A 22,188-nucleotide genomic window follows, 5' to 3' on the forward strand; every position below is an offset into this window, starting at 1 on the left:
ATTTCTCAAAGATTTTCTTCATTTTTTTTGTCATTTAGTTCTCTCTCCTCCACCTGTAGCATTTCTATATTTCTATCCTCTAAATCACTAATTCTGTCCTCCATAATGTCAGCTCTATTTTTTAAGGATTCTAGATTATTTTTTATCTCATTAATTGTGTTCTTCATATCCAGAATTTATGTTTGGGTTTTTTATAGTTTTAGTCTGTCTGGTGAAGTATTCCTTCTGCTCATTAATTTTATTCCTGAGCTCATTGAACTGTCTTTCTGAGTTTCTTGTAACTCATTGAGTTTCTTTATGACAACTATTTTGAATTCTCTGTCATTTACATTGTAAATTTCTGTGACTTCAGGATTGGTTTCTGGAGATTTGTCATTTTCCTTCTGCTCTGAAGTGTTACTGTGGTTTTTCATGGTATTTGATGAACTGAACCTTTGCTGGCACATTTGTGGTAGCATCAGGTTGCAGATTCCATCTGCCACTGCTGAGGGGAAGCGGGATCTGTGTTTCTGATCCTGCCCTGTCTGCTGGGAGCTGTGTGGGTATGGCTGCCTCGCATTTGCATGGGGTGGCCATACCCATACCACTGGCAGCTGCTCAGTGGGTCACTCTCGTGAGGGTGGCACCTCTGTGCCTCTGTGCCCAGCAGGCAGGTTGCACAGGCGTGAGCCAGCACTGTGCTTGCTGCTGGTTTGGGTGAGCCACTGTGCTTGGTGGGCAGGACACCTTTGTGGGGGCCAAGTCACGGCCACTTGGTGGGGAGCGTACCCACTGTCAGGGCCGCCATGGCATGGCGGGCACCCCACAGGCCAGAATAGCATTTGTGCACATGCTGGGTTGCCCCTACCTCCTCTTAACATCACGCCAGCTGCTGTGCTTCATGAGCAGGGGCCCCTTTGCATGGTTGAGCTGCAACCTCTCAGTGGGGAGCCTTCCAACTGGTGTGGCTGCTGCAGCACAGTGGGCACTCCCATAGGCTGGCATAGTGATCGTGTGCAGGCTGGCCTGTCTTCCCCTCCTCTTAGAGTTTTTCCAGCTGCTGTGTAAGGCTCCGTGGTCTAGCTCACTGCTGCCAGGGAGGGGGAGGGTGTGCTCACCTATCTCCGCTGCTTCCCAGGGATTTGGTCCATCCACCTTCAGATGCATGGCTGTGTGGGTCTTTCAGGCAGCCTGTTGTGCTGTGTGGGTATCCTCCATTGGTCAATGAATGTCCGTTTAGTTGTAATTCAGAGGGGGGAGACAAAGGGAATAACTCACTCTGCTGTGTTGCTGACGTCATTCACTTATACCATTTTCTTATTCTTTATTCCAGGGAAGGGCTAAAGGAATGAACATAAAGGAGTTATTCAGATCAGTAGAAATGTTAACTTAAATAAAACCATGTATTTCTCGTTCATATAGTGATAGTAGCTTAGCATAAATTTTATGTGCTAAGTTCTTTCAAAAAAACTAACTACACCAAAAATTAGGAAATGCAAATTGGAGATGGGACTTTCATCATAGCTTCTGTTGCTCAAAAAAATTTCCCCTAAGTTGGAAAACAATTATAATTTGATGCATCAATTACTACCATCATAACAGAGGTAGACATGTATTTGGTTACATGCAACTGTGAGATGAAATATTTATTCAATAACTTTAAAAATACCTTAAAATCCATTAGTGACTCAGCTAAGATGTCTGCAAATGCACATACTTAAACAAGTTTTTAGCATATATAAGGCACTGCACTATTTAACATGCTTGAAAATTCAATGTTCATGCTAAGCTCTGTAGGTGTTAACAGTTTATTTGATATTTTTAGTTCAATTGGTCAATGTGTATGCTCTTCATGGCTCTTTCACAGGGGAAAATTTTTCTTAAAAATTTAAACACAAGTACATCTATTTGTTTACCTGTTGTGGAGTACATATATAGTTTTTCAAATATGCACACTAGAAAGTATACAATGTGGTATATTTTTGCCAATATTGAAAATATTTATAGACAGAGTAGAAAGCATAGAAATAAAACCAAATGCACTCTCACTATTATATAACGTTAATAAGAATAAGGACTTTTCAGGGTCTGGCCCCATGGCCTAGTGGTTAAGTTTGGCATGTTCAACTTCAGTGGCCCAGGTTCAGTTCCCAGGCGCAGACCTACACTGTTTCTCAATGGCCATGCTGTGGCAGTGACCTAGGTACAAAATAGAGGAAGATTAGCACAGATGTTAGCTCAGGGCCAATCTTCCTCAGCAAAAAATAAAATAAGGACTTTTCAATTTTGCTTACAAGTATATCCCAAGTAACTGAAAAAGTGCCTGGCATACAGTAGGTGCTTAATAGGTATTTGTTGAAGAAAAAAAGGCATGGCATCCTCTCTTTATAAAGAGAGGCTGATAGGCTGTTCTTACCACTGGCACCTGATTACTCCTTGTCCAGGGACCCATAGACCTTAGCAAAAGTGTATGTTTCAGAATCTCATATCCCCAAGTTGAATTCTGGTACCAATATTTATCTTAACTCTGTTTCTGTGGGCAAGATACTTAAACTTTTTAGGCCCAAGTTATCTCATTTATAAAATCAAGATAGTGCACTTACTCTTAGGATGTTGAATTAAATGAGTGACATATATAAATTGCCTAGAGTAGTGCCTGGCTACTACTCTAGACACTCGATAAATAGACATTTGATAAATACTGCTATCCTTCCTTTACTTCCAGAAGCAGCATAGGTACCTCATTATGATGTTATACCTGGGTCTATCATCCTTGTTCCTATCCAGGTACCTCTGAGCCATTCTTCTCTGCTTTGATCTGGTCTGTGACAACTCTGGAAAGTGACCTAATGAACTAACACCCAATTAAAGTACAAGTAACAGACAATGGATTAATACTCGAAGGGCTATTAGTTATTTTTAAAAAGAATTCTTGAAGATTTAAAAGTCTCACCACAATAGCACAAGATGTAATGATTTTTAGATATAGTGTTGAGACAATAAGCAAGACAATTTTAACTAGGAGCATGACCTTCCAAATAGTAGTTTGAAATAACTACTTGTGCCTGGTATGAACCTGTGATTAGAATAAACATTCTCAGATTTTCTGGGATGAAAAGCTAATTTTTTCTCACTTAAACTTTGACAGTGAACTTGAGACATGTAAGTATCTGAGCGGATAAGAAGATGGATTCAAGGAGCAGTGCTGGCAGCCTTCTCTCTCTCTGGAATCTCAAGTGCCTGATGGAGAAGGGGAAAGAAAGAAAGAGATGTATGGCTATGATACTTAATTTTGAAAGTTCTAATTATGGCTTTGAGAATAGCTGGTAGATTATGGCTACTGGTTGGCAAAACCTGGTAATATAAGAATGTGACTTTTCACTGGATCCACTCTCTTGTCACTAAATACCAGATGCTCCATGGAGCAGATCAGTGATTTCCAAGGGGTGGTGGAAAAGATATGTGAGAATCCAGTTGGAAGAGATGAAAAATTGCTTTTCAAAGATAACAACTACATCAATTCATGGATTGTTCCCATGTAGAGAATTTTGGAGTCTGCATGTTGTAAATCTTTGCTAATGATCAACTATGACTACATAAAAGATATTTTAATAATGATGAAATTAGAATAATAAGACCATCTATTTCACAGAGTTATTGTGAGTATCAATTAAGCTAATTAAATTAAATAACACTGACCACAGAGTCTCTATCCCAGTCTGTCTCAATCTTGAAAGCATTATATGACTCAGTTCCAAGTTCTGTTATGCAAGAAGGGATTTATGTCAAGGATCTTAACTTGCTACATGCAGTTAGAGGAGGCCTTTAGAGGTATCTTGGCACTTCAATGAATCTCCTATTCCTAGGGAATGTGAGATCTCTGGAGGGAAGATAAAAGGAAGTTATGTTAGTACCGTCACGCATCAATGGGGATAAATTCTAAGAAAGGCGTCGTTAGACAATTTCGTCATTGTGCAAACATCATAGAGCGTACTTACACAAACCTAGATGGTATAGGCTACTACACACCTAGGCTATGTGGTACTAATCTTAGGGGACCACCATCGTATATGTGGTCCATCATTGATCAAAATGTCATTACACAGCGCATGACTGTTGTGTGACAATGATCAACAGCTCACCAAAATCAGAAACTGTATGTACCACTAAATGTATGTGGACTGCCCACATGGTCTGAGATTCTCCAGAAGGCACTGAGAACATAAAGATGAACAAGAAAACAGCACTCCCTTCAAGAAAGACACATTTAGTTTTTGGAAACAATCAGCTATTAAAAAAAAATGTTATAAGAGCTATAAAAAAGGAATATATAGAATTCTTTCTGAGAATCTAGCAGAGAATATTAGCTTCTGCCCAGGAAAAGGGATGGGGTCAGGAGATGCTCTAAGATTTCAAAAAGGATAAGTAAGTATTTTTATAATGACTAAGAAATAGCACATTTGCAGGAGTTTGGTCTGTTCAGGAAGGTTCATGTAAGATATTATTGTTACAGCGTAGGATACATTGGGAAAAAATGGCAAAGGATGGGGCTGGAAAGATGGCCAACCTCAGATATTTTAAGATCTCGTGTGCCAAGCTAAGGAGTTAGCCTTTTAGTATTCTAAATCATACAGAGCATTAAAGCATTTGAGCAGAGGAAGAATATGGTTGGATTTGGATTTTATAAAGAGCACCCTCAGCGATGTGAAAAACACTATGTAGACAAGCAAGACAAGAGGCAGGGAAAATAGTTGACGTTTGTTGAATCAGTTTAGTCCAGAAGTGATGGGATCTGGATCAAAGCAGTGGGAGTTAATATGGAAGAAGGCCACTGGGAATTATAGTCTCTTGGGTGGGAAACGATGTGTCTAGCTAAATTCAGGGTTTTGTTGAAGGAGGAAGGCGAGAAGGAACACTGGGGCAGGCACGTAGTGTTCTCTGCCATTGTCAACAAGAACTAGTCAATGGCACTGAACAATTTTCCGTCAACTCCTCCCACAGTTCTGGCCTCTCCTAAGCTGATGGTCTGGCCCAATGTGACAACATTTACATTGGAGTGCTACATGATGGTAATTTCAATGTTTTTAAACTTGGAGTTTGAAAGTTTGTCTTGGCAGGTTTCCCTCGATTTGGGTTTGGTTTGTTTGGCTAGAAAGTGGCATATTCAGACAGGCTTAAATCCCAACCATAGTAAACACAATCTTAAGCTTTTCAGATTCTATAGTTCAACACACCAGTGATCCTAGGTAGACAGCCCTGGATTACACGTGTGACGTGCTGGCAAGATGTGGGAGTTAGGTCATGAATATAGCCTCGTCGTTGGCTGCCCGGCAGAGGGGTAGGAAGAAAACTGAGTCTGGAGTCTGAAAACTTGGGGCACACCTGACTCTGCCAATTGTTCGTTTTTATCCCCTTGGGGAAAATACATCACGTGTAAGTTTTTGGATAAACTGCAAAATAGCTCAATTTTAGACAAACTTCCTATAAACAATCACCTACCATTTCTTTCTCATTTCTATCTTGTTAGCTAGAAAACTTTCATAAGCAAAGCATATTTCTATTTTGTGCCTATATCCTGTTTATCTTCTTGGGTAAAACAGCCTTGTTGACCATTTAAAATATACTTTCTGGGTATTTATATGTATATGGCATTTCTGGCTTAAATAAAACTATTACTGGCATTTGATAATTTAATGAATCCTTATTATTCCTGGAACTGAGCACACTGATGTTATAAAGGAAGTGATTATAAATGCTTCATTAAAAGAAAATCCAGTAATCAAATATAATCTAGAATTAAGAGAAGTGCCTGTGACTTAGTGTCCTGGAGGGACATAATATCTTTGAGCAGAAAGCGATCTATTATAAAAGAAGCGACCAACAGCTGTCACCTTGACAGCTCTGTGGTCCAGGGATGTCTACATCTAATACATGGATGCTAATACCTCAGCTTCTCTTGTCTCTGAGCTTGTAGAGCTCTTTCAGAAGCTGGGAAGAAGAATGGTCATCTCATTCCTCTGGGTTGTGAGGAGTAAACAAAACAATGTATACAAAAGCACATTGGATGTTTAAAGTAAACTACAAATGTTTATTATTATTTTTCTCATCACAGGAGAAAGATGTTCCATTAGTTAGAAGGGCTTTAAAGAGGCTTCAGGAAACCGTTTCTTGAAACATAGTTGGCCATATACACACAGAATTTGGGGTTTTGACTCGTAGATGATACAAAGGGCTATCCTTGCTTCAATCGCCCAAGGAAAGACATCCATCTCACTAAGGCAACTGGATAATGGTACTATAAAACATACATTCAGATGGGTCTAGAGAGAAATATTAAACTTAAAATGGACATGGAAAATTACCTATTGCAGCATAAGATAGTTGCTTTAAAAATTGGCACAGAGGATATCGATCCAACCAAGAAGGGCAAGAAAAATACAAGGGATCTGCTTATATATGTTTTCATCTCTTGTGGCAGAGGAAAAAAGAGAAGAAAAAGATTCGCATTTGACATATAAAATAACCCTAGATTACAAATTTGATTTACTCACAGAACAGTGTTTGTATTAGGATGATTTCATTATGTTTTTCCTGCTAGGAGGTATGGTATTCATTTGATAGACGAGCTAAAATCCATATACAAGCTGAAACTGTTAGATCATTATAATCAATCCTCTGAAAAGATACTAAGTTATTTTTTTCCCCCCAAAGTTCTCACATACTTGGGAGGGAACTACAATTCCAGTTTTAATATTGCATTTTTCTCTAACAGTAACAGGTTTTTTTTGAAAAATATCTCAGGAAATAGGCTGATGTCTTTACAAACATTATCTCATTTTATTCACCCAAAGAAACACTTAAAGTAGGTACTAGTTTCATCCTCAGTTTACAGGGTCAACTGAGGTTTAGACAGTTAAATACTCCTCCTTAGGTCACACAGACAGTATATGCAGAACCAGAACTGAACATAGGTCTGTCTGAGATCAAACCCTCTGCTCTGAGGGAATTTATAACACCAGGGCTAATAGGTTGTTATCCTCTCAAAGAGGGACTTTCAAGCTATCTGTGTAGAAGGGCCAAGTTTTGTTTTCATTTTTTAAATTTCCAGCCCATGGAAGACTCATATTTTTATAAAATGCAATATAATGTTACAGCAATGCCAAATTGTTATAAAGTTTCTAAATACTTCACTTTCTACACTTATCTCATTGTAATTCTATTATAAACTATTCAAAACCTGGTCCAATTTCCTTTCAGTAGCATGAACTTAAATTCCAATTTGGAATTTTTTAGATCTCACTTTCTAGAAGTTTCTGGTGTTATTGAATTCAAATTGCAGAAAAAGTTTCCTCCAGGAATGTTATTATTTTCATCCTTTGCAATAAATGATGTAAAATGTCTCATATAATTTGAGAGCACTAGGAAGTTTTATCGTGGTGCCTACAATAGCCCTGCCAAAAAAATTCTCTCAGTTATGTTAACTTTAGAGATTGTGTATTGTAAAACAAGACAGTTTATAAAAAAATTTCCATTTTTACTTAGATATGTTTTTCATCATTATCCAAAATGTTATGGAGTGCTTTTAGGGTTTACAGTGTTATTTGCAATGAGGATACGAATCCAGTGTTTTATGCTATAGCTGTATTTCTTTCTTGATCCTTAGAATTCACTTTTCCTTTAGATAAATTAACCAAAGTCTAAAGTTTGGTATGGATTCCTCTTCATGTCATGGACAGTAAGAGTACTAGGCATCTGTTTAGACATACCTACTAATATTTCTAATATCTACTAATACTTCTGACAAGTCTAAATTTAAACAAATCCAGATTACACTCTCTGGGTTTCTGTTTTGAGTTGGATAAATATTAGAAAACAGATATTGTGCTGTTCTCTTTAACTAAATATGTTGCCCAAGACAAGGTTATTATTTATCTAACCATATCAGAGATGGCAACCTTATATGACCACCGGGAGCATGTAGGTAATTTAAATGAATGCAAACTTCTAGGTGTAAAACGAAAGAGCCTAGTGGGGTCTTGGCTGATGGGAGAGCACTTACCCTCTATAAAGGCATCTGCATTCAACATTGTAAAGCTCTCTGAGGCAAACAAAACAGGTGTCTAGGCAGATTTGGCTAATGGCATTTCTATTTTCATCCTCTGTATACATCAGCAGCATGAATTGTCAAAGCTTTAAATATAATAAAATCTAATTCTAAACCATTCCCTTTCATCTAATATAAAAATGCTTTAATTTTCTGATTTACAAGCTACTTATAAGGGTTTTCCCCCACACAAATAAAATCCTCCCAAGTTTGAGGATCATGCTGATGAGAGGAGAGAAAAAGTAAAATAAGTAACAGAATGTGAAAGGCATTTCAGACTAAGTTGCAGAGGCAGCGCCGGGTAGCCCCTGGGCCAGCCAGGCTGGGATGTTGCTTTTGTGTGGGCTGAGGTGGGGGGCACAGCTGAGGAGGGGGTTGACAAGGGAAGCTGGACCCCAGTTGAAGAGGTGCTCCTACTCATGGTAAAGATTTAAGGAATTCTTACTGTGTGCCAAGGACTGTGCTGGGCACTTTCCATGAGTATCTCGTTTATTACTTTCAACAACTTTATGAACTAGTTAGTCTCAATTTCTCAGGAGATGAGATGTTTCACTAGGGATATTTAAGCATATTTAGATTCTCTTGTACATCTTATTTACCATATTTACATGCATAATTCATAACTTCTTATAGCAAATATTGAGGATGGAAGAGATTTTATGCATTTTAAATGTTCCTATTTTCCTAGATAATGACTTGTTTGGTGTTTGTCCCTCTAGGAGCTTTGAGATCCTCCAGGGCAGGGCCATGCCTCCATTCTCTTTGGAGCCCAGGAGAACATAAGCTTCATGAGGGCGGGAGTTTTCCTGTCTAGTTCATTGAAGTATCCTCATGTCTAGAGCAGCACCTGCCCCATAGTAGGATCTCAATAAATATTTCCAAGTGAGTGAGTGAATGAATTGTTTCCATTTTACAGGTGAGGAATGGAAAGATTTAGTCATCAGATTAGGGTTACGTGACTCAGAGAGTCTGAATAAAAACCATTGCTCTTAACAATCATCTATTCTCTGTGCAATGAGGAACCACTAATCAGAATAATTACTTGTGCAAATCTGGACTCAGGTAGATGCTCCTGGCAGCAGTGAGGAGAATAGATGGCCATATGGGGGTCCAGGGTATGGCGGGCACTGAGCCCAGGGCTGAGCCACTCTAATAAAAGAAGTGGGGGGATTACAGAGGCACTCTCTGGGACAAATTGACAGTGGGGGATAAGAGAAAGGTAGTCACAGAAGACTTTAAATTTTCTAGGATTGGAGATGAATCTTCACGGGCGTGTCCAGCAATTTCTTCCTCATTCCTGACCAAAGACCCATCCCCTATTTGACTGTATTACCCTCTATATCAGGAATGCCAACTAAGAAAGGAACAAAAGGTCATCTCTGCCTAGCCAACCTGCCAGCTGAGTCAAGCCTGGGAATTCTAGGATTAGCCAAAGCTCCATCCTCTTGTGTCCAGTTTGAGGTACTGGCCAGAAAAGAGAAGACAAGAGCATGGGCCCTTTTAGGGTTGTGCAGAGCAGCAGCCCTGACTCACGCTCCAATCCAGCTCTGATAGCAAATACAGGGCTGGCTCTCAGAAGAAGTTTATTCCCACCCCCATGTCCACTCCACCTCTGAGGGTTGGTCTCTGTGTTCTTGGTGCTTGCCTGTTCCATTTGTGCTAAAACATATCATCTTTCATTTATTAGCAGTTGTTTTAGTGCAGTTCTCTTGTCAGGCATGTTAGATACAGGTTTTAATTTTGAGTAGATCATAAGCAATTAAAGAGAAAAGACCATATCTTTTACACACAAATATATGTGTTTTGGATCTCTTAAGATTTGTAGTATAGCCATCATATGCTGTATGTGCTCAAATAACGTTTATATAGCAGTAACAACTTCTCAATTGAATAAACTCCTCCCTTCCAGTCACTGATGATAGATAGATGATTGATTGATAGATAGATAGATAGATAGATAGATAGATAGATAGATAGATAGATGGTAGATAGATTTATGATACATAAGTGGATGAATAGGTAAATGATATAGCCTGGCCTGACCATTCCCAGTGAATATTCCATACCTGGTAGACAATTACCTACATTTGAGGAGGTGAATTGTTTATTTTTTAAGGCAGTAGGGTATCATTGACAATAAAAGAAGGTTACTTTATTCTTGTTTCTTGAATAACAAATTTGTCTCCTGAATGTGGGCGATTTATTTGCAGGGACTAGCTAACTCAGTTGGAGTATTAGATATGCAGTAAACATCTATTAATTGATGTAGGGCCCTAGATGAGGCATAGTATCAACTTTCTCAGAGCCTACATTCTGAAAAGTACTTGAACCTATTTGAAATTCACTGGAGAATCTAATAAAAAATAATAAATATTCAGGAGTAAAACTAATAGTGTAACAGGACTCTCACAGGACTTTAGAAAATCTTCCTCTCTCCCTCTAACAATTTTCTTTTGCAAAAGTACTGATTTAATGTCACAGGCTATATATTACACTGGAATACAATACATAATGAACCTTAGTGCCAGATATAGCCTTTATCACAAAAGGCTTATGGAGACTGAGTTGGGGAATTTATTTTAGAGATAATATAAACTTGAAAGCATGATTGTTTGCTAAAAACATTATAATTTTAAGCTCAGTGATTCTTTATGCCAATTAATGATTTCAGAATTATTTATTAGGGCATTTCAAGTTCACAGAAAAGTTTTAAAAGCACAGAAACTGTTTACCACACAGTCATCTCAAAAGCAATAGAAATGAAAGCAAAAGGAAATGCTTCAACCACCTTCATTAAGAAGTTTATTGAACTGCTCATTGCAGCAGCAGGATATAAGCAGAGAAAACAGCCCTTAGAAATAAATATTAAAAGCTCATCTCCATAGACCTATAGGAGAGAACAGAGAGCTAACAACCTTTGATATAGCTTGGGAGACTATTCCTCTGCTGGAAATGCACCAAAGAAAACCTTTCCAAGAAAGAAATCTTTTTCTGAGAAAGAAACGGAAATTTTCTAAAAGCCTATTAAAACACTCAGTGTGAAATAATAGAAAAAATTAAAAGATGCAACATAAAATAATACAGCCTACAAAATCAGCAGGTTATAGCAGAAAAGGAAAAATACCACCTCAGTTGTGTTAATAAAATAAGAAGTGAAATTAAACACTATAAATAAGATTTCTTACAGTCTTTAAAAAGAAAATGGTTCAAAGGAAATCATTTTCTGAGGCTTAACTGTTTCAAATAATTCCTCTGACAATGAAATGCTATCATTCTGCAGCTCAGTCTGGCTTGGGGTCTTGACACTTGGATGCTGAGCCAGGGCACGGTGGAAAGAACAGGGCTTTGCAAGCAAATGAAATCAAGTTCAACATTTGGTCTGGTTTCATGTTATACAGCCTTAGACCATTACCTAATCTCTGTGGTCTCGAATTTGTCATCTGTAAATTGGGTGATGCCCATTTTAGCTGGTGGTTGAGAGCATGGGTTTAGAATGGGGCATATCTGAGTTGGAATCTGCCATTACGACCTATGGGTGAGCAAGTCACCCTCTAGAAAGGCCTGTTTCCTAATCTGTGAGAAGGACGCTATGCACCCCTTGCATTTGCCAGGATTGAATAAGCTAACTGGAAGTGTACAGTTTAGCACCTGGTACAGGTTTCCCCTGCTATCCGAAAGTTTGCTTTATGTCACTTCGCTTTTAGGAAAGATCTACATTAGTGCCTGTTTTCACTAACTGAAAGAAATCCAAAGAGGATTTTTGCTTTTGTGAAAAAAGGAGAAAAGCTAAAATAACGTTCAGGGTTTGTTTTGCAGTGAGCCATTATAGAGGCTCAGCAGTCAAGCACACTGTTGTTTTTCCAACCTTCCACATCAGCCACATCAGACAGCGATTCTTGACCTTTGACATGGAGGCAGGCAGACATGGAAGAAGGTGTAGACCTTAGTGACCTGCCTGCCCTGATGGATTCAGACGACGATGAAGATGAAATGTTAACAGATGACCCTCTTCCTCTCTCTCCTATGCTCCTGGCTCCTGTACCTCCCACCACCCCAACCTCTGACAGCTCAGCATAACACCTTCACCACCACCACCTCTCAGCCTTCCAGGGTGCTCACTCTCTTCTCCATTCTGGTAAGTGAAACCACAGTGTACATACGTTATTTCTACTCTATATAGGCTGTGTATTTATCACATCACTCCTGCTTTTACTACATGTTAGTGTTATTTTAGGTTTTACGTTTTGTTTGGTATGATTTCGTAGGTTATTTTTTGGGTCTGGAAACATTCAAAAAATTTTCCCATATAAATTAGTGGTAATTACCTCTTCGCTTTACGCCATTTCTGCTTATGGAAGGTTTCATAAGAATGCTCTACTTTCTGATAGTGGGGGAAACGTGTACATAGTAAGTGCTTAATAAATCAGGGCCAACATGATGATGGTGGTAGGGAAGATTAAATGATAGACCTCATACAAATCTCTTGAAATCTGGGTAAAGAGGAATTTTATTCTCTTGTCCCACTATTTTCGACAAAGACATAAGGTCTTTAATGGTAGAGACCAGCAGTTATTATAGTGCCTATTACCTGCAGATATTTAGTTAGTATCTGCTAAATGAATGACTGATTGAATACACACACACACCTTACAGTTGTGTAGTGCCTTGCAGTGTATGATCATTCTTGTGTATATTACCTCATTTGAAAAGCACAGCAACCCCATAAGGTAGATATCACTGCCATAGTTTCCTCATTTTTCAAAAATAGTGTGTATCCAGAAAAATTAGCTTATACTAGGTGAAGCTGTGTCACAGCTGGTTAGTGAGTCCAGTGCTGTATACTTAATTCAGTGTACTTTCTATGATCATACACTGATCTCTGGGAAGTTCTAGAATTTTGTACAGAGAAGTTGATGTTCACACATAACAAGCAGGCTTTTTATTGGGAACACATCAAAACTCCCCCAGAAAGATAGTTCTGGGAAACACACAGCATTGACAGGGGAGACCCCAGAGTCTCACTGGCCTCAGTCTGCTTCCTAGGAATATCTTCTCCAAAGATGCAGACAGAACCAAACGTGATTCTGCTCACTTTGCACAAAACCTGAATCTTACGATACTAGCAGAGAACAAAAACATGGTGGACCCGGATGTCCATTAACAAAAGTTCAGGAACCCAAGTTTTACACTCATCTTCTAAAGTCAGCAAATGTTATGGGGCCAAAAATGGACTGGAAAAGAGCAGAAGGAGGATGTGATGCAGAAATTCTTCTATTTACTGAGAAAGTTGTGCTTCTATTTACTGAAATGGAACAGAAAAGAGAAGAGGACTCCGGGACAAAGATGTTCCCTCTTCTCCCCCTCTCCCTCTTCTTCTTATTAACCTTGTTCTTCTCATGTTAAGTCGATTTGCAAAATCCTGGCTCCTGACTCCCCGCTTCCCTTCCTGTCTTAAGCTCTGTGGATTAATGTAACTGGTGGTCAGATATGAATAACCAGTGATCACAGGTGGCTCTTGCTTGTAAACAGAAAGCTAAGGTGGTTTTGTTGTTTATATGGAAGTCACTGAGCAGATCAGTGAGTGGATTAACTAGAAACCTCCTCTTCCTGGGAAAGGTCTGATTCGTGCAAATAGAAAGGGTTCCTTGCAAGCTTTTTTCCACTGCCTGAAAACACCACACCTGTCTGCCCTCACATCTCCTAAGATATAGGTCATCACTCCCATTTTACTAAAAGTAATTAATAATTATGTTATTGTGACTGCCTCTCTGATATTCTTTAAATGGAAACATTCAAGGTGGAGAACACCGGGGCCAAAACATTTGGAACTTAGAGACATATGTCAGAAAAGTCTTTAAATTAATTGAGAACGAGGCAAGTATTGCCCCAAATAAACAATATGGTTTAAGGCACGGGGAACATTTTGCAGTTTCCTTGCGATCCATTCTTGGAAAGGTAGTACAATTATCCTGAAAGTGGAGATGACAGGAATCTTACTAAGGAAACAGAAAAATTGGGCATATCTTTCCAGACTCAAGCAGTTATTCAGCTGCCTTTGGCTAGGCTTGTAGCATCATGGAAAGAAGGTGGGCTTGACTGAGACTCAGGCCTTGGTTAAAATGGGCTTTCTTCTGGCGATCCGCTCTGTGGCTTGCGAGAGCTAATTCCACCTCTCCTGCTTCCTGATAAAGGTGTTATTTGTGCTCATAGTGAGTGTTCAGCAAATGGAAGCTCTCCCCCCACTACAGACACTCTCTCTGATCAGTCATTCCTCGTAAGAGCATCGTTACTTTGCACTGCAGAATGAGATGAGGCCAGACTATTTGTTTCATCTGATTTTCCATTCCCAGTTTATGTGGCTGCACATAACATCCACATAACAGTCAACAGGGATGCAGATGTGCTAGGACCTTTCATCCCTCTCAGCAGGTTAGTCACGAACTGTGATGAGCTGAACACAAGGAATCTCCTCACTGCTCTCAGTTCTGCTACTGTCCTATAGGACCCACTCTGTCACCAGTGTAGACAGTCAAAGATATCTTAGGAAACTTAATTCATCACTTTATCTGTGTACCTTGGTCCAATGACCTGGCTAATTGCCTAGTGTGAACATGAGACGGCATGCAGATAATGATGACAGTTATACTAATGGAAGCCTGCAATATGGAGTCAATAATAGCCATATTAGTAATGCCAAGTGTAAATAGTAAAGATTAGTGAGTAATGGTGAGCGCAATTCATGGTACAATAATAATAAAAAAAAAAAGCATGTTTTTATGCCAACGAATCAATTAGGAAGAAAAGGCGAAATTCACTTGTAAATGAATGAATGGTATGTATGAAAACCAGAGAGAGTATGTGAAAGTAGGAGCTATGGGCTCTCAGCCATGGCCCTGCAGCATGGTGGAAGGCGGAATTCCACAGAGACTGTGTGTGGGGCTACTCCAGACTGCCCGCCTAAGGATGGCAAGACGCTGGGGAAGCAAACACGCTGGGATCAAAGGATGCCTGCTGATCAAATGAGGAGGACTTTTGTCAGTGTCGGCCTTCCTGGGGCTGGGGGTGTAAACAAAGACAGTGGCCTTCGCAAAGCGGTACTATCCTCCAGGACTCTGCAGACCCTGAATGAAGGAGTCTGCTAGAATCGATACTTCTCAGGAGTATTACATCCAAAACCATCACTAAAATCCCTTGTTGTCTTTCTTTCGTAGCAGGCTCCTCTGAAAAGGAAACTATGAATTCCATGTGCGAAAGGGCTGTCTGGGTGAGGGTAGAAGAAAATCAAAATCCAGGTCTGGTAGGCATTTACCTGAAAACCCATGTCTGCGTTCTCCCTCCCTGCCTCTCTCTCTCCCTCCTTAAATCCTCAAATTGCAGAGGAGTTCAGTTAGCTAGGCAGGAGGTGATTTTAGCTTTCCTGCCCCTGTTTCAGGAGAGGGCAGGGCTTGTCCTTAGGTCTCTAGGCACCTCAGGGCACTAATTAATACCTGAGTGTGGAGGCGATCTCTGCTCAGACGGGAGCCGAGCAGGGAGAAGATGCAAGACCTTCCCTCCAGGGCTCACTGTGCTCTGCTTCTCAGCCCAGTATCTCTTACCCTAGCCCATGGCAGCTAAATAACCACATTTTTCGATCTGCGGTACCTACATAACTTTTCTTGACTCTTCCAATTTTCTGGAAAAGCATTTTTGAGTTTTATAATCTCTCCAGCCATTATTTTCAAGCTTTAACACATTGTTAAAAATATCAATTCCCTATATTTATGATTTCAACAGTTTTGACTCAGGGAGTCAGTATGTGGCTCAGGAACCTGCATTTTCTTGAACACTTCAAGTAACTGTGATGCAGGCTGTCTGCGGACCACATATAAACAAAACCGCTCTGAGGTCCTGGCCATAGCTTGCTCCTCAGTTCGTCTGTGCTGGCAGTATCTGACTTTTCCAGGCTTGTGCTGTCTTCCAGAACCTGTGCTCTCAATTGTCTGCTGTCTGACAGCCTTCTCTAACTTGGTTGTGCTTTTGGTTCTGGTCACACCTGAGGAACGAAGCTGTCTGATAATCCAGACAAAGTTCTGTGTTTTCCTTCATGTTATATAGATGAGATGGAGAATGGGAAAAATTGGAAAGTAATCAGTTTTTTTGGTGGTGGTGTTCTCTTCCTGTCTTCCATCTTCATTCATAGAAGTGATCAATGTCTACCAAAATACTCAGAAGTAGTTTAGGAGGATGAGAAACGTCAGAGTATGCAGGTGAGCTGAGGAGGGCAGAGGCGAGGGGAGAAATTAGAATACACACTTCAAGTAGTGGATGGAGGCCAACTGCCTTGAATTAATTCTTTCATGAATTCAAACAGATCAGTAAGCTGAATTTCAGCTTTCTCTTCCTGGAGCCAACTTTGACTTCTTCTAACTCTCCCTTAAAGTTTTCATGGGTTGTTGTCAAAGACAGGAACACTCATTGTATTTAGTTCTTTCACTTTCCTCTCTCCTCTTGCCTTCATCAGGAGGTGACTCCCATGTCCCACTGACCAGGATGGAAAGGCAGGCAACCTCTTCCTAGAACATCATGAGCCTGTCTGGGGCCTTAACGTCTGTGTTTTCATAAGATGGGGACTGCTTAAAGATTAACTTATGCTCATTTGATTTATGCAGCCAAAATATTTATATCTTTTATTGATTGTGAAGACTAATAAATAATTGTAACAATTTTATCATAAAAATTTGCTATACATTTTTTGATTTAGTAACTTAATGTTCTCAATCATTGAATAATGTTTAATTCATGTAAGATAAATATACTACACTGATTGATTTTAAACTAATTATCCTTTTCACCAACACTGATAGAAATTAAGCCATTTAGGCTGCAAGACCCTTATTAAGAAATCTTCCCTTTGCCCAAGGGAAGCCCCGAAGGTCTTTCTAGTGGCTTCATGCTGCCTTCTGGGCATGGATGTCTGAAACTGCATGACATTACAAGGCATTATTCTGCATCTATATCCTTACTCTTCCTACACTCCAAATTAAGTCAGTTCTTTGCTATTCCTAATTCTTTGCCCACTACCAACTGCCAGTGAAAGTAGACCATGATAATTCTGAACGCTACTTCCTTATAAAACTATAATAGAGTCACTGATATTCCTCTTAGGTCTGTTTTCACTTTGACAGAGAGCTCATAAAGACAAAGAATGCTTAAAACCAAAGAAGTTGTCTTTCAACAAATGAGATTTCAGAAATTATAAAAAGCCAGGGTAGTGGTAAACTTTAAGTTACACTATGAAGTCACCCACATTGCTTCCTTGTGTACAGAGATCCATATACAATATTAGCCTATATGTAAATTAGGCTAAGATTCGCCTATATAATAGGCTAATAGATGGTGAATAAATGTATCAATGTCACATGCACTTGGAATAGTTTTTTGGCTCAATCATTATCTCCATTGTTTTTTAGATATTTTTGAAAGAATATTTTCTGTTTCCTTTTTAAATTATCACTGGCAACAATGGGAGGAATCTCGAATGATCTGTGTGGTAATGGGTTAGAATTGAAGACATCATCAATATGAACTCATATTTAGCTCAATATAGTCAACTCGGCTACATATAGAAATATTTATAGATGTGTGTATACATATGGCTTAGTATACACACATATATTTCCTTGCTCTGAGAGCTGAGATGACTAGAAGTGATGGTGGTCCAGTACAATGAGCACACCTAGCACCCAGGTCTGGGTCTCTAATACCACTCTCTAATGAAAGGAGCCAGGGCCCCTTGGAGCAACGGCTGATTCTAGGACTTGGACGGGAAAATCTAAGAGGATCGTAGAACTTCTTGGAATGTCAGAAGGTCCAGAATTGCTCAATGGAAAGAAAAACAAACCCACATTGAAGGGGGCATGTCAAAGGGACATAGGAGCAAACTGGAAGAGGCAAATCATGAAAGCCGGAATAATCTGATCAACAAAATAACTAAAATAGTATTAGATTATAACCCAAAGTATAAAATAAATATCCACTTGTCCACAGATATAATAAGTGATTGAATAAATCAGTAAATGGGGAAGAGGAGACAAATCTCCCATGCAGAAGAATTCCAAATAACTTGTGTAGACACCTCTCCTCAAGGAAGCGAAGCATAGCTCCTCATTCCTCACATGTGGGCTGCCCATAGTGACTTCCTTCCAAAGGGTGCGTGATGGAAAGAGGTTAATAAAGAGTAACTGGACAGTCAGGAAACCTGACAAGCACTGTCTCATCCAGGTGATTAAGGTCAATATCAACAGTGGTAAGTCATGTTGTACCCTTGAAGTGAAGTGATAAAAATCAAATACTACCTGTCTTCTTCCTTCCCAAAACACGTAACCCTAGTCTGATTATGAAAATAATAATCAGACAAATTCCAATTGAGGGCCATTCTAAAAAAATCTGACCAGTTCTCATCAAAACTGTTGAGGTCATCAAAAAATAAGAAAAGTCTGAGAAACTGCCACCGTCAAGACGAGTCTAAGGAGACGTGATGACTACATGTAACGTGAGCTCCTGGTTGGGACCCCGGAACAGTAACAGGAGATTAGGCGAAAACTAAGGAAATCAGAACAAAATATGGGCTTTAGTTGAAAATAATGAAACAATATTTGTTCATTAATTGTAATAAATGTATCATGCTAATATAACATGTTAGTAATAGGAGAAACCGGGTGTGGGTAAATGGCCTCTCTCTGTTCTACCTTCTCAATTTCTCTGTAAATGTAAAAACTATTCTAAAAAATGAAATTTATTTCAAAAATGGCAAAAATATTCTTTAAAATTTCTCTTTCTTTCTTTCTTTCTTTTTTTTTTTTTTTGGTGCGGAAGATTAGCCCCGAGCTAACATCTGTTGTCAATCCTCATCTTTTTGCTGAGGAAGATTGGCCCTGAGCTAACATCTGTGCCCATCTTCCTCTATTTTATATGTAGAACGCCTGCCACGGCATGGCTTGAGAAGTAGTGTGAAGGTCCATATCTGGGATCCAAACCCACGAACCCTGGGCCACCAAAGTGGAGCACATGAAATTAACCACTATGCCACCAAGCCAGCCCCTCAAAAATTTCATAATGGAAAAAAAATAGCATTTTAGCACATTCTGTTTAAACCATAAATAGGAAACTTGAACGCTCATTCATCTATAGTGTTTAGTATTCAAAAATTTCAAGAAGGCATTTTAAATGTGATATATTTTATTTTGCCCTCTTTAATATGGTGGTAGTGTTCCAGTAGGGAGGAATTAGACTAACACCATATTAGACAATTTACTTCCACAGACTCTTTCCTCCAGATATATATTTTGAATAATCTTTTTTTTGTATTTGACACTTCCCTTTACTTTTCTTCCTTAATTCTTTTGTTACACATTTTTAAAAGACAAGTTTGAATCTCTCAACAGTACACATAATAATTTAAGCTTCATCAATTAGATGTGGATTGAAATTTTATCTCCTAGTTACACAGAGATAATTTAAGCGATGCAAATTATGTTAGCTTATTTAGGAGGCAAGACATGATCATCTCCATAAACCAGAAGGTTTGGAACCTATCAGAATAATGTAAAACTTTAATTTTGCTGTATTAGACTAGTTTACTAAAACCCACTTTGCGTAGGCAGTAGAGACATTGCTTTAAAGACAGACAAATAAAAATGCTTTTAATAAACTAAATGTATTACATATGCATTTAATTATCTACTCTCCAGTGTACATTTTTATATTATAAATGTTTTTCTATTAAAAAGTACAAAACAAGATTGAATTGTTTTTAATGTAGAATTAAGAAATCATGTAAGAATCTATTTTTAGAAAAAAATGTTTTATTTTGCTATAAAATGTTCAGAATAGAAGCATATATTTTTTTAAATTAGAAAGAATTAGGAGATTATGACTATTTACTGATTACAGTATCTAGCCTTAAATTCTGACTCAATTGCCCAAAGGCACTTCTACTTAGATTTCTCATTATCACTTGTAACTCAGGGTTTTTGAAGAAGATGGTACCCAATCCAAATTATCCTCATTTCTGTTAAGAGTACCATTCTTCTCATCTTCTTATTCGTGAATTCCTTTTCCCATTTTGAAGGTCATATGTTCATCACCATTATGGACATCTGATTTTGTGTTGCATACTTTTTGAGACCCCTCTATCCTTCTTGAGTGTGTCTTCTTTTAAAATCTTAGGCCAAAGTATCCTGGAATCATAACTAATTTGGAGGGGGGCTTTTTAAATGTATTTGGATCTAGATGACTTAATTATGTACCAAATCATAGTTCTCTAAATATTCTTCTGTTAATTTCTGCAAGGTTTTTCACCTGGTCTTCTGGCCACACATCTCTCTGATACTGAAGGTCAACCCTTCCATTTGTTGTCTGGCTTCCATCTCTCTCCTCTTTTTGATGTCTTTGTTCTTCAATACCTTCATTATCTTCTGAATCATCACTCTATCCCTTTATGCTAGATTATTTCCTTCAGCATAATAAATTACTTTAGTACTTCTGATTTTACAAAATTGTGCTCATACACTATATTCTTCTTACATGACTGTCCTATGTCTTGACTCACCATTCACTGCACAATTTCTCAAGAGATTTGTTAAGCCTCACTGTCTCTATTCCTCCCTACCCATTCCCATTCACAATTCAATTTACTTCAGTTGGATTTCTTTCATCACCACTTCAGTGAAACTGATCTTGCTAAATTCATGAGTGACTTTCATCTGCCAAGTTCAAATGAATACTTCTATACCCAGTTTTTAAATTATTTAAGCCCCATTTCACGTATTGACCAATTCTTTCTTCTTGTATCTTTGCTTGACCTGCATTTATTCCCCTTATTTCATTAGTACACTCTAATTTTACTTTAGGGGATCACCCAACCAGGACCACTCTTAGATCCTGGCATGAAGTTCAGTACCATGGGCTCTGTTGTTTAAAGAATACACGAGCATCTCTGTCACTCGGGATCCAGTGCTCAGCACTGACCCAGGGGGACCTGTGACCCCAACATCCACCCTGATGACTAATATAATTCAGGCTTCCTGGTAACTCTTTCCCATGTCACTTGGCCTGCATCCTTAAAACAAAAGATGACAGTGTCTAAATGTCATGAAGGTCTGTGGGTTATGCCATTGCTGGTGTAGAAATAGTCACAGCTTCAGAATCCGGACAATGAGCTATCATTTCCCAGTAGTGCTAAATGCTTATTTTCTTGTTTCTCTTTGTATTCCAGTACATGGTTCTAGAAGCATACACTAATTAACATGGCATTGTTTGTGTGTCTGTGTATTTGCATGAGGCAGTTGAGAATCACTTGTGACTTTCAACAATCCCTATCACTCAAATTTTGATGCATACAGGTCTATATTTTCCAAGTGGAAAGTGTAATACTAAATTCTCATATTGGCAGATGGATTTTGAATTCTAGAATTGTAAGTTCTTTTGTTTTGACCAACATTACTTAATAAGATTTAATTAGTCTTAAAGTGGATAAAGTTTAGTTTTATTTAAATGTTTTAATATATTTTGGTATTATTTATAATTTACATTTTACCTTTTATGCTTTGAAGATAATTTTGAATAACTTCAAAGAAAGATGACATTTAAAAATATGAAAAAATTATCTTAATTCTTCAAATTTTACATATACTCTAATTTATAATTTTGATGAAAATGTACTTTAAATTTTATATGGTTTGAAGTTAGATTTTTTAAAAAAATTTCATTTGGCAATAAATCTCAAATTATGTGAGAATCATGATCATAATGATTTAATTGTAATTTTTCTCAAATGAAAACAAGAAAAATAATTTATATGAGTAACTATATAATAATTTATAAATTGCATGTGTCTTAATATCATTATTCATCCAAACATTCTCAATAATAATTTGGTTCAGTCATCTTTCATTTCTCACCAAATTTCAGTTAAATAAAATCATATTTTTACACATATTTCTTCACATGAAGATATGTTTGTCCAGTTGGGAGAAAATAATATGTTAGCTAGATTTATAAATTTTAGCTATTGAAACATATGGTTTGTGGGTGTCCATTTCTACTCTTGCTGTGGAATAACAAGT

At 38.3% G+C, this 22,188-nt stretch overlaps 1 long non-coding RNA gene across 1 annotated transcript in view; it reads left to right on the forward strand.

Moving 5' to 3' along the window:
- The first annotated feature begins 2,109 nt into the window (after positions 1 to 2,109).
- The window catches only part of LOC147916049 (uncharacterized), a 100,409-nt gene continuing 80,330 nt past the window's right edge, over positions 2,110 to 22,188 (forward strand). Inside the window, exons 1-2 of the long non-coding RNA XR_015553372.1 lie at positions 2,110 to 3,250; positions 12,151 to 12,218. This is a non-coding gene — a long non-coding RNA (uncharacterized LOC147916049). The remainder of the gene's footprint in view (positions 3,251 to 12,150; positions 12,219 to 22,188) is intronic.

This window comes from Ceratotherium simum, chromosome 10 (assembly GCF_057802395.1).
Source record: "Ceratotherium simum simum isolate JZ-2026a chromosome 10, ASM5780239v1, whole genome shotgun sequence".
Lineage (NCBI taxonomy): Eukaryota > Metazoa > Chordata > Mammalia > Perissodactyla > Rhinocerotidae > Ceratotherium > Ceratotherium simum.